Genomic DNA, 14,295 nt, shown 5'->3' with positions numbered 1-14,295 from the left:
AAGTGGTGTTGGAGGGCCAGTAGGAGGCACTCTTTCCTCTGGTCTAAAAAAGTATCCCAATGCCCCAGGTTGATTGGGGACACTGCCCTGTGTAGGGTGGCGTCTTTCGGATAGGATGTTAAACGGGGGTCCTGACCCTCCGAGGTCATTAAATATCCCATGGCACTTATCGTAAGAGCAGGGGTGTTAACCCTGGTGTCCTGGCTAAATTCCCAATCTGGCCCTCAAAACATCTCGGTAACCTAATAATCCCCAGTTTACAATTGGCTCATTAATCCCCCTGCTCTCCCCTGTAACTATTCCCCAGGTCGTTGCTGCAAATAAGAATGTGTTCTCAGTCAATTTACCTGGTAAAATAACGGATAAATAAATAACAAGTAAAGTGTTTTTACATGGAACCAAAAAGGGTTCCTCAAAGGGTTCTAGTATGGGGACTGCCGAAGAACCGTTTTAGGTTCTAGATTTGACATTTTTTTCTAAGAATTTACATATTAAATAACCTGGCACCCTGAGGCAAACAAACCTACCCATAGTGCACATATATAGGCCCTACCTGTTCAACTGTTATTCTTTCTTCTGAAGTGGGCTCTCAAAAACCACAGTGCCCTCTGCACTCAGACGGATCCTGATCTTGATATAAATTGACTAAAAAGGCTTGCCTGACCTCTGTGGTGTCCTGGATGGTGTCCTGGATGGTGTCCTGGAAAGTGTCCTGGATGGTGTCCTGGAAGGTGTCCTGGATGGTGTCCTGTAAAATGTCCTGGATGGTATCATGGATGGTGGTCTGGATGGTGGCCTGGATAGTGTGCTGGATGGTGTCCTGGATGGTGACTTGAAGGTGACCTGGATGGTGTCCTGGATGGTGACTTGAAGGTGACCTGGATGGTGTCATGGATGGTGTCATGGATGGTATCCTGGATGGTGTCCTGGAAGGTGCCCTGGATGGTGTCAAGGATGGTGTCATGGATGATGGCCTGGATGGTGTCATGGATGGTGTCCTGGATGGTGTCCTGGAAAATGTCCTGGATGGTATCATGGATGGTGGTCTGGATGGTGGCCTGGATGGTGTCCTGGAAGGTGACCTGGATGGCGGCCTGAATGGTGTCATGGATGGTGGTCTGGATGGTGGCCTGGATAGTGTACTGGATGGTGTCCTGGATGGTGTCCTGGAAGGTGTCCTTGATGGTGTCCTGGAAAATGTCCTGGATGGTATCATGGATGGTGTTCTGGATGGTGGCCTGGATAGTGTACTGGATGGTGTCCTGGATCTTGTCCTTGAAGGTGACCTGGATGGTGGCCTGGATGGTGTCATGGATGATGGCCTGGATGGTGTCATGGATGATGGCCTGGAGGGTGTCATGGATGATGGCCTGGATGGTGTCATGGATGATGGCCTGGATGGTGTCATGGATGATGGCCTGGATGGTGTTATGGATGATGGCCTGGATGGTATCATGGATGGTGGCCTGGGTGGTGTCATGGATGATGGCCTGGATGGTATCATGAATGGTGGCCTGGGTGGTGTCATGGATGATGGCCTGGATGGTATCATGGATGGTGGCCTGGGTGGTGTCATGGATGATGGCCTGGATGGTATCATGGATGGTGGCCTGGATGGTATCATGGATGGTGGCCTGGATAGTGTACTGGATGGTGTCCTGAATGGTGTCCTGGAAGGTGTCCTTGATGGTGTCCTGGATAATGTCCTGGATAGTGTCCTTGAAGGTGACCCGGGTGGTGGCCTGGATGGTGTCATTGAAGGTGACCTGGAATTTGGCCTGGATGGTGTCATTTATGTTGGCCTGGATGGTGTCGTGGATGGTGGCCTGGATGGTTGCCTGGATGATGGCCTACATGCTGTCCTTGAAGGTGCACTGGAAGGTGGCCTGGATGGTGTCATGGATGATGGCCTGGATGGTGTCATGGACGGTGGCCTCGAAGGTGCCCTGAAAGGTGGCCTGGAATATTGCCTGGATGGTGTCATGGTAGGTGTCCTGGATGATGACTTGGATGGTGTTCTGGATGGTGTCCTTGAAGGTGACCCGGGAGGGTGGCCTTGATGGCGAGTGCCTCAAACAGGTGCAGGTATCTCAAACTGTTGGTTGTGGCTTCAAACAGGAAGAACTCCTTATAGAGGATTTTCAGGAGGTTGGATTCCTTTCACTTCTTTCTTCTGTTGAAAGGTTGATGACTTGCTGCAACATTGTTGACGAGTTTGGTGTTGCTTGCACATCTGTTGCAGCACCTTCATCCTCTGTGCTGCTCTCCTCTTCCCCGAACAGTCGTTTGATGAGGCCCTTGCCGTCCTCAATAACATGGCCCTTCTCAACAGCATGGCCCTTCTCAACAGTATGGCCCCTCTCAACAGCATGGCCCTTCTCAACAGTCTGGCCCTTCTCAACAGCATGGCCCTTCTCAACAGCATGGCCCTTCTCAACAACATGGCCCTTCTCAACAGCATGGCCCTTCTCAACAACATGGCCCTTCTCGACAGCATGGCCCTTCTCAACAGCATGGCCCTTCTCAACAGCATGGCTCTTCTCAACAGCATGGCCCTTCTCAACAACATGGCCCTTCTCAACAGCATGGCTCTTCTCAACAGCATGGCTCTTCTCAACAGCATGGCTCTCCTCAACAGCATGGCTCTTCTCAACAGCATGGCCCTTCTCAAAAATTGGAGACAATTTTTTAACCGTATTAACTGCATTTCAAGGTTGCATGTTTATTTCAGCATAATGCGTGCACTTTGAATTTAAGTAAATGTGGTAGGCTACACCAGCGCTCACACTCACACACACACTGAGCGTTGATGATTGATCATACAGACTGAACAGTTCCATTTCATGTCACGCTGTTCAAAAAAATATTTTTTAAATAATTTACTGGTTTGGTGAAGTGCGATTAATCACTCCAGGGAATGCGTTTCCACTGCTCCAGAGTCCAATGGCAGCGAGATTTACATCGCTCCAGCTGTCGCTTGGCATTGCGCATGGTGATCTTAGGCTTCTGTGTGGCTGGTCAGCCATGGAAACCCATTTCATGAAGCTCCCGATGAACAGTAATTCTGCTGACATTGCTTCCAGGGGCAGTTTGGAACTTGGTCGTGAGTGTTGCAACTGAGGACAGACGATTTTTACGCATTACGTGCTTCAGCACTCAGCGGTCCTGTTCAGTGAGCTTGTGTGGCCTACGTTACTCCTAGACATTTCCACTTCACAATAACAGCACTTACTGTTGACCAGGGCAGCTCTAGTCGGGCAGAAATTTGACAAACTGACTTGTTGGAAAGGTGGCATCCTATGACGGCACCCAGTTGAAAGTCACTGAGCTCCTCAGTAAGGCCATTCTATTGTTTGCATGGTTGTGTGCTTGATTTTATACACCTGTCAGCAACAGGTGTATAAAAAAAATAGCCAAATCCACTAATTTGGAGGGGTGTCCACACAGTTTTGTATATATAGTTTAGCAGTGACAGATAGAGACCGTGCTGAGTAATACACAGAGATGTATTTTTATTTTGATCAGTAGATGACTGACACAGACAGACAGACAGACAGACAGACAGACAGACAGACAGACAGACAGACAGACAGACAGACAGACAGACAGTGCCAAGTGTGGTGCGGAATACTGAGAGGACAGACGGAGAGCAGCGGCAGTCAGTGGAGGACAGTGTGTGCCCGGTGCAGTTGTGAATAGTGCAGTTAGGCCTGTGTTTTCTGTCAGTGTGGAGGCAGAGGAGCAGTCAGGAGAGTGCCCCAGAAGAAGCCCAATTTCACACTGGACTGGAGCGCATCATCTGGGTCTGCATGACCACACTCCCCCCCACCCACCCACACAAACACACACACACATGCGCGCGTATGCACACACACAAATACGTGTGTGTACAAACACACTCACTGCCTCTTCCTGTATAGCAGTGGTCAGCGATCACCCAGCCTCTCATAGGAGCCAATCTCAACAGGCCAGCCACTGCCGCCCCTCCTCGCGCTCCCAGGATTTCCATGACCCCCCCCTCCTAATTTTATGATTGGATCCACCCACCGCCAATTATGCTTTTGGTTTGTCCCACTCTTCAGAGGTTGTGGTTTGTGAAGGAAAACAAGTTGAGCAAGGCTTTTAAGGGTAACAGAGCTCCTCACTTTCTCTCTCTTCTCAACCCTTAATTATGTGAGCTACTTGTATAACAAGTAAAGAACTACTGTCACATTTAACATGTTAAATTCAAAAGCACGAATAATAATTATATATAAAGGGATATTTTTCAAGTGGAGAAAGTTTCTATTGCTAGTTTTACATCTCGTGTGTGAGAGTTTATTTCTCAAAGCGAGTGAGAATTGTTCACGGTTATATTGGACTCAATTTTGTGAGTTCAAAGACAACTTTGGTGGTATTATAAACTTTGAAACAACTTTTTTCTAATTGGCTACTGACTTAAAGAATATACTAGCAAAGAAGAGCTGTTCCTCTGAACCTCATTCAGTACAAGGGACGTTCCCCTACAATGAAAGGCAGCCATCACTCGAAAGGTTGGAAGCACTGATCTAGCACAATACAGATGGGCAACCCCCATGCTTCAGCCTATTTATTTATAGCCACTACACTGCTTTTTTTTAACTAGGCAAGTCAGTTAAGAACATATTCTTATTTTCAATTATGGCCTAGGAACAGTGGGTTAACTGCCTTGTTCAGGGGCAGTTGATTTAATAAATCAACTGAACACTGAATAACAAAACAACAAAGTGAAAGACCGAAACGACAACGAAACAGTCCTGTCTGAGAAACAACCTAAACAGAAAACACTAGACAGAAAATAATCACCCACAAAACACAGGTGGGAAAAGGCTACCTAAGTATGATTCTCAATCAGAGACAACGAACGACAGCTGCCTCTGATTGAGAACCATACCAGGCCAAACACGTAAACACAACATAGAAAAAAGAACATAGACTACCCACCCCAACTAAAACAAAGAAACTAAGGTCAGAACACAACAGGGGAAGAATGACAGATACTTACATTGTCAGCTTAGGGATTTGAGCTTGCAACCTTTCAGTTACAAGTCCAACGCTCTAACCACTAGGCTACCTGCCGCTACCTGCCAGATAAGTTGGGCTACAGCTGATAATGCTGATTGCTAAATAATATACTAGCCTGATAATATAATATGGGATAATATGTCATTAGGCACTTTTTTGAAGGGGAAAATTATATTTTAATGGTGTCAATTATTTTTATTCAATGGTAGACTCCCTCAAGCACTTATGTAACATAGCAAACTTTCAATCAATCTTTCTCACAGACGTTCTACAAAATAATTGCCAAGCATGGTTACTTACTGAAACGTTAAAATTATACCAACCTTTTAATGAAATACAGAAAAATATTGGCATTTCAGATGTGGTATATTGACCAAAATAAGAGAAAAGTTTTAGATGTATTTTCCCTTAAAAATTCACCAGAAACAACCATTTCACAGCTATTTAAAAATTAATATCTCCTGGGAAAGCATGCTTCAACAAGTCACATAATACATTGCATTAACTCACTGTGTGTGTAATGATAGTGTTTAACATGGTTTTTGAATGACTACCTCATCTCTGTACCCCAACACATAAAAATACAGTGGGGCAAAAAAGTATTTAGTCAGCCACCAATTGTGCAAGTTCTCCCAACAAAGGGTATATAACAAAGTATTGAGATAAACTTTTGTTATTGACCAAATACTTATTTTCCACCATAATTTGCAAATAAACTCATAAAAAAATCCTACAATGTGATTTTCTGGATTTTTTTTCAGATTTTGTCTGTCATAGTTGAAGTGTACCTATGATGACAATTATAGGCCTCTCTCATCTTTTTAAGTGGGAGAACTTGCACAATTGGTGGCTGACTAAATACTTTTTTGCCCCACTGTATCTGTAAGGCCCATTAGTGGAGCAGTGAATTTCAAACACAGATTCAACCACAGAATACTAAAACATGTTGTCCTGTAGTATGACAAATGACAGTAATATTTAACATTCATGAAAATACAAGTGTCATACATCAGAAAAAACGTAACTTCTTGTTAATCCAGCCGCTGTGTCAGATTTCAAAAAGGCTTTACGGTGAAAGCACACCATGCGATTATCTGAGGACAGCGCCCAGCACACAAAAGCATTAAAAACATTTTCCAACCAGGCAGGTTGGAAAATAGCGATAAAATAAATGCTTACCTTTGAAGATCTTCTTCTGTTGGCACTCCAAAAGGTCCCAGCTACATCACAAATGGTCCTTTTGTTCAATAAAGTCATTTATATCCCCAAAAACTCAGTTTAGCTGGCGGGCTTAATTCAAAATGCATACAAAATTAATCCCAAACGTTACCAATAAACTTCTCCAAACAAGTAAAAAAATGTAGGTACCCTAATTTGTAAATAAATGATCAAATTTAAGGCGGAGAATCGTTTTTGTCATTACCGGAGATAAACAACAAAGTACGTGCTCTCATCCAAAAAATAATGTTCTGGATGGTTTTAGAAACTTTAGAGTGTTTTCTATCCAAATATACCAATGTATATATGCATATCCTAGCTTTTGGGCCTGAGTAACAGGCAGTTTACTTCGGGCACGCTTGTCATCCAGACGTCAAAATACTGTCTCCTAGCCCAAAGATTAAATAAAGGTTCAAATAAAAAACGGACATTGACATGATATGCCTGATTGCTGACAATAATGGGACTGCCTACAGGGATGAGGTAAGGCCTGCTAGTATAGTGACAGGGAAGTGACAGGGAAACCATTTCTCCCTCAATGTCAGCAACACAAAGGAGCTGATTGTGGACTACAGGAAATGGAGGGCTGAGCATGCCCCCATTCACATTGATGGGGTTGTAGTGGAGATGGCTGAGTGCTTTAAGTTCCTTGGTGTCCACATCACTATTAACCTATCATGGCCCAAACACACCAATCCAGTTGTGAAGAGGGCACGACATGGCCTCTTCCCCCTCAGGAGGCTGAAAGGATTTGGCATGGGTCCTGAGATCCTCAAAAAGTTCTACAGCTGCACCATTGAGAGCGTTGGTTGTATGGTTGTACTGGTTGCATCACCGCTTGGTATGGCAACTGCTCAGCATCTGACCTCAAGGCTCTGCAGAGGGTGGTGCGTATGGCCCAGTGCATCACTGGGGCCGAGCGCCCTCTCATCCAGGACCTCTATACCAGGCGGTGTCATAGGAAGACCCTAAAAATGGTTAGCTAAGTCACAGTCTTTTCTCTCTGCTACAGCACTGCAAGTGATACAGGAGAACCAAGTCTGGGACCAAAAGGATCCTGAACAGCGTCTGCCCCAAAGCCATAAGACTGCTGAACAGTTCATTAAATATCTACCTGGACTTTCTGCTTTTCACCCTACATATACATATTACCTCAATGAATCACCTAACCAAACCCTACATATACATATTACCTCAATGAATCACCTAACCAAACCCTACATATACATATTACCTCAATGAATCACCTAACCAAACCCTACATATACATATTACCTCAATGAATCACCTAATCAAACCCTACATATACATATTACCTCAATGAATCACCTAATCAAACCCTACATATACATATTACCTCAATGAATCACCTAATCAAACCCTACATATACATATTACCTCAATGAATCACCTAATCAAACCCTACATATACATATTACCTCAATGAATCACCTAACCAAACCCTACATATACATATTACCTCAATGAATCACCTAATCAAACCCTACATATACATATTACCTCAATGAATCACCTAATCAAACCCTACATATACATATTACCTCAATGAATCACCTAATCAAACCCTACATATACATATTACCTCAATGAATCACCTAATCAAACCCTACATATACATATTACCTCAATGAATCACCTAACCAAACCCTACATATACATATTACCTCAATGAATCACCTAACCAAACCCTACATATACATATTACCTCAATGAATCACCTAATCAAACCCTACATATACATATTACCTCAATGAATCACCTAACCAAACCCTACATATACATATTACCTCAATGAATCACCTAATCAAACCCTACATATACATATTACCTCAATGAATCACCTAACCAAACCCTACATATACATATTACCTCAATGAATCACCTAACCAAACCCTACATATACATATTACCTCAATGAATCACCTAACCAAACCCTACATATACATATTACCTCAATGAATCACCTAATCAAACCCTACATATACATATTACCTCAATGAATCACCTAACCAAACCCTACATATACATATTACCTCAATGAATCACCTAATCAAACCCTACATATACATATTACCTCAATGAATCACCTAACCAAACCCTACATATACATATTACCTCAATGAATCACCTAATCAAACCCTACATATACATATTACCTCAATGAATCACCTAATCAAACCCTACATATACATATCACCTCAATGAATCATCTAATCAAACCCTACATATACATATTACCTCAATGAATCACCTAATCAAACCCTACATATACATATTACCTCAATGAATCACCTAATCAAACCCTACATATACATATTACCTCAATGAATCACCTAATCAAACCCTACATATACATATTACCTCAATGAATCACCTAACCAAACCCTACATATACATATTACCTCAATGAATCACCTAACCAATCCCTACATATACATATTACCTCAATGAATCACCTAATCAAACCCTACATATACATATTACCTCAATGAATCACCTAATCAAACCCTACATATACATATTACCTCAATGAATCACCTAATCAAACCCTACATATACATATTACCTCAATGAATCACCTAACCAAACCCTACATATACATATTACCTCAATGAATCACCTAATCAAACCCTACATATACATATTACCTCAATGAATCACCTAACCAAACCCTACATATACATATTACCTCAATGAATCACCTAACCAATCCCTACATATACATATTACCTCAATGAATCACCTAATCAAACCCTACATATACATATTACCTCAATGAATCACCTAATCAAACCCTACATATACATATTACCTCAATGAATCACCTAATCAAACCCTACATATACATATTACCTCAATGAATCACCTCTTGAACCCCAGTACACTGACTGGGTACCGGTACTCCTTGTATATAACCTCATTATTTTGTGTTTTTTTATTGTGTTATTATTTTATTTTTTATCTATTTGTTAATTTTATTGCTTTTTAACTGCATTGTTGGGAAATGGCTTGTAAGTAAGGATTTCATGGTAATGTCTACACTTGTTGTATTCGGCGCATGTGACAAATACAATTTGATACAATTTGATTTGATGCATATGTGACCTCCCGGCTATAAAAGCCTATGTCAGGGGGATGCCATGCTCGTTCCACATCCCCGGTTAGGACAGTGGGCGCTGGAACACGGCACTCGAATTTTGTGACAAGTGTGCCCGAGCATTGCAGGTTAATAAACAACGGCAAACATAATGGGCCCTCTATTTATTACACAGCCATTCAAACGGAGACAACGCTAAATCACAGGGCCATCGATCAGGGCCCGAATGAACTGTTCTCTGTCTCCCCCTTCGGCCTCCGGCTGTGGCCCAAATTAAATGGCACCGTATTCCCTTTATAGTGCACTATTTTGACTATGGCCCTCAAGAATAGTGCACTATATAGAGAATAGGTGCCATTTGGGATACAGGTCTGGGCTCTAGAACCGCCATAACCCAACTGCCACTGACGTTTGATTTGGTCAATTAAAAAAATCAGCCCCCCAAAAAAGCTATGTCCTGCTCGTTCCCGGACTTTTCCTAAATGTTTGTATTTTATTTACAGTCGTCAACATTTTCATATCACAAACAGGAAAGGATTTTGTGCCTCTTTAACAGTTTTTTTTATGAGTCTCTCTCTCCTCACGGAGTGAATGACAAATGAATGGATGGGTGATAATTGTGCACCTTACTTCACAATGTAATTTAAATGAAGCCTAACTGAATGATAAGGAGGTTGAAGAGGTTGATTTCATTTAGAAAGACAATAGTGTAATGATGAGTTTGTGTTATGCCTATTTAATCAGCAGCAAATCATTTGACCGCAAGCCTTGCGGGTTGATACCATTCTCTTTAATGTTTTACTTTGTAAAAAATAAACTGTTATGGGACAGTTTTGTTTACTATAACTCTATTACTAATCAAATGTATTATAAGGGAAAGGAAAACATGCTACATGTGTCAGTAGGTCTTTAGAATAATGCTGAACATATCCTTGACTCTATCCAGCGAAGCAAAAGATGCCAGCCCACTGAATGACAAACGGATGGAATGGGCGATAATCGTGCAAGTTACTTCACAATCAAATTGAAATGAGGCGTGAACTGAATGATGAGGGTGAAGAGGTTGATTTAATTTAGAACAACAATAGTGTAATGATGAGGGTGAAGAGGTTGATTTAATTTAGAACAACAATAGTGTAATGATGAGGGTGAAGAGGTTGATTTAATTTAGAACAACAATAGTGTAATGATGAGGGTGAAGAGGTTGATTTAATTTAGAACAACAATAGTGTAATGATGAGGGTGAAGAGGTTGATTTAATTTAGAACAACAATAGTGTAATGATGAGGGTGAAGAGGTTGATTTAATTTAGAACAACAATAGTGTAATGATGAGGGTGAAGAGGTTGATTTAATTTAGAACAACAATAGTGTAATGATGAGGGTGAAGAGGTTGATTTAATTTAGAACAACAATAGTGTAATGATGAGGGTGAAGAGGTTGATTTAATTTAGAACAACAATAGTGTAATGATGAGGGTGAAGAGGTTGATTTAATTTAGAACAACAATAGTGTAATGATGAGGGTGAAGAGGTTGATTTAATTTAGAACAACAATAGTGTAATGATGAGGGTGAAGAGGTTGATACTAATCCAATGTACTGTAAAGGGAAACGAGAACATGCTATGTGTTGCAGTAAGCCTTTAGAATAGTGCAAAACACATCCTTAACTCTATCCAAGTTGGTGAGCAGGAAACAAACAATGCAAGTCAGCCTGTACAGCCGGCCCCTGAAACTACACCTAAACTATACCAAAACTAATTACACACATAATAAGAGTTAGCCTGTAGACCAGATCAAATTGACAATAATCTGATGAGTGACAATATTGGGCCTATCAGTTGTCAAATTGTACACGAAGAGATGGGATCATCTTGCAGGGACAGGAGGTGCAGGGAAAAGAGGATCTCTTTGTTAAATCCTCCTTCAGAGTCACATGCAGGTAAAACATTGTGATTTCCATATAGTGTCAGAAAGAGCATATTCTGCAGTTTATATTACACTTACCTTTGTCAAATAACTCTCAAAATTCAAGAGGTGCAACTTTTTTCTAAATGTGACTTTTTCCAAGAATATCCGTGCTGTCCATGCATTCAGCACATGACCACTCACATGCTGTCCATGCATTCAGCACATGACCACTCACATGCTGTCCATGCATTCAGCACATGACCACTCACGTGCTGTCCATGCATTCAGCACATGACCACTCACATGCTGTCCATGCATTCAGCACATGACCACTCACATGCTGTCCATGCATTCAGCACATGACCACTCACATGCTGTCCATGCATTCAGCACATGACCACTCACATGCTGTCCATGCATTCAGCACATGACCATTCACATGCTGTCCATGCATTCAGCACATGACCACTCACATGCTGTCCATGCATTCAGCACATGACCATTCACATGCTGTCCATGCATTCAGCACATGACCATTCACATACTGTCCATGCATTCAGCACATGAACACTCACGTGCTGTCCATGCATTCAGCACATGACCACTCACATGCTGTCCATGCATTCAGCACATGACCACTCACGCCGTAGCATAGCTCTGGCTACTAAGCAAACACTAGTAACATAATAAACATAAAATGAAAATAAGCTAATTTGTCGTAAATGGATGTAGGGGCCCTAGAAACCAGATAGAAACTGATAATGGTGCATGTGACTTCAGTTAAGTTTTGGTTAGCCGCAGATGTCGAAACCAAATACTTGCTCAATGGCTTTCCATATCTGGGGAAAGATGAAACCGGGCAAGCTGGTGAGCAACTGTCTGGTTTTGAGACTCGTGGAGCCTTACATGTGCAAAGGCAGAAATGTGACCAATGACAACTTCTTCACATCAAATTCCTTGGCTGACAAGTTAATTGCAAAGAAGAATAGACTGCTGGGAACAGTGAACAAAGAAAGGCAGGAGCTGCCACCCTCTGCGCAGAACAACATACCAGCGGAGCTGTACTCCACATCAGTGATGGAGATTGGTATAGCAACACTCACAGTGTACAGATGTATAATAAATAAGAGTGTTTGCATCATCAGCACAATGCATCCCACTGGATCTGGCATGTGAGGTTCGTGATCCGCCAAGCAGGCCGCCTTGGAAACAGGTCCTGCCCTTCCTCTTCTTGATGCACCACAGCTCCCACTCGGGGAAAAATAAGACAACATGTCAAGTTGGCAGGTGCAAACGAAGAAAGTGTGCATTGCAAGCGATGTGTTTGTGGGACTTGCTCTGACAAAGCCTCGAATCTGTGTGCTGAATGTGGACCCCAAACATAAAGAGAAGACACGGTTGATTCATGTTTAAAGGCACAAAACAGTATCAAATGCAGTCAGCTGTTTTTATATCTTGTTATGAAAATATTTCTTTATGCCATTAATCCTTTACAGTTGTTCATGCACTGGTGCTTTTGTTTAGGAATACAGCAAATCATTTCACCTGCGCACCTGGCTGGATATATTATTATTGCGGTCTATTTCATTTCTACTTTGTCAAAAGAAGCTGTAACTGGACTTGATTCATTACTATAACTCTATTACTAATCAAATCTACAAATTTAGTTGATCAAATGGAATACAATGTATTGTTTTTATTGTAAGGGAAACTAAAATAAGCTATAGGCCTATGTTTTGTCTAGGACTTTGGAGATTTATACAAAACATATGCTTGACTTTAAACAAATAACTATTGTATTTTTTTTTAATTGATACATTCCCATAAATATTTCTGCATGCAATGAATCCTTTACAATAGTTTACACACTATTTATCAAGCATTTATTTAACAAGTATGTTTGCGCACCTTGCGGGTTGATATGGGAAGGGAAATGGAAAGGGGGATACCTAGCCAGTTGTACAACTGAATGCCTTCAACTGAAATGTGTCTTCCGCACTCAACCCCTCATCTGATGCATATACTAAAGGCAACGCTTGGTAATGTTCTCTAGTGGGTACTTACTTATATGCTGATAGGCCAAGCGGTTCTAGTGTTAAAAAGATGCGCGTGGTGTGATTTGTGTTGTGGAGCTTTTAAAGGGTGAACATAGACAAAGCTACAGAGATAAGGCTGTTTTAATCCTTCCAGGGCCACTTACTTTACTGGGAACTGGGAGCAGCCTGGATGTGTAATGCAAACAGTAGTTGGAGTGCGTGTTTGCAGAGAGAACTTCAGAGATGTAGCTACAAATCACAGGTGTTAGGTGTTGCTTCTGTACCAATGATCAAAGAACTGATGAAATGACACGAGTGCACGTATCAATTTTCTTTCAAATGATGCCAGCCTACTCCTTATGATCACTGCATGTTTCACTGCCAGCCGTCTCAGCAGCATTCAGCAGGGTGCAAAGCAGCTTTCAACAGGGTGTAGAGCAGAGCAGCTTTCAGCAGGGTGCAGAGCAGAGCAGCTTTCAGCAGGGTGCAGAGCAGAGCAGCTTTCAGCAGGGTGCAGAGCAGAGCAGCTTTCAGCAGGGTGCAGAGCAGAGCAGCTTTCAGCAGGGTGCAGAGCAGAACAGCTTTCAGCAGGGTGCAGAGCAGAGCAGCTTTCAGCAGGGTGCAGAGCAGAGCAGCTTTCAGCAGGGTGCAGAGCAGAACAGCTTTCAGCAGGGTGCAGAGCAGCTTTCAGCAGGGTGCAGTGCAGAGCAGCTTTCAGCAGGGTGTAGAGCAGAGCAGCTTTCAACAGGGTGTAGAGCAGAGCAGCTTTCAGCAGGGTGCAGAGCAGAGCAGCTTTCAGCAGGGTGCAGAGCAGAGCAGCTTTCAGCAGGGTGCAGAGCAGAGCAGCTTTCAGCAGGGTGCAGAGCAGAGCAGCTTTCAGCAGGGTGCAGAGCAGAACAGCTTTCAGCAGGGTGCAGAGCAGAGCAGCTTTCAGCAGGGTGCAGAGCAGAGCAGCTTTCAGCAGGGTGCA

The 14,295-nt window shown here is 42.5% G+C and overlaps 1 protein-coding gene across 3 annotated transcripts in view; it reads left to right on the top strand.

The window, feature by feature from the left end:
• Positions 1 to 14,295, top strand: part of LOC118392863 (glutamate receptor ionotropic, delta-2-like) — a 716,766-nt gene that overhangs the window by 473,176 nt on the left and 229,295 nt on the right. The gene's annotated exons all lie outside the window — the stretch shown is intronic.

This window comes from Oncorhynchus keta, chromosome 14 (assembly GCF_023373465.1).
Source record: "Oncorhynchus keta strain PuntledgeMale-10-30-2019 chromosome 14, Oket_V2, whole genome shotgun sequence".
In the NCBI taxonomy this organism is placed as follows: domain Eukaryota; kingdom Metazoa; phylum Chordata; class Actinopteri; order Salmoniformes; family Salmonidae; genus Oncorhynchus; species Oncorhynchus keta.
The sequence above is the reverse complement of the archived record's forward strand: the minus strand, read 5'-3'. Positions and strand labels throughout refer to the sequence as shown.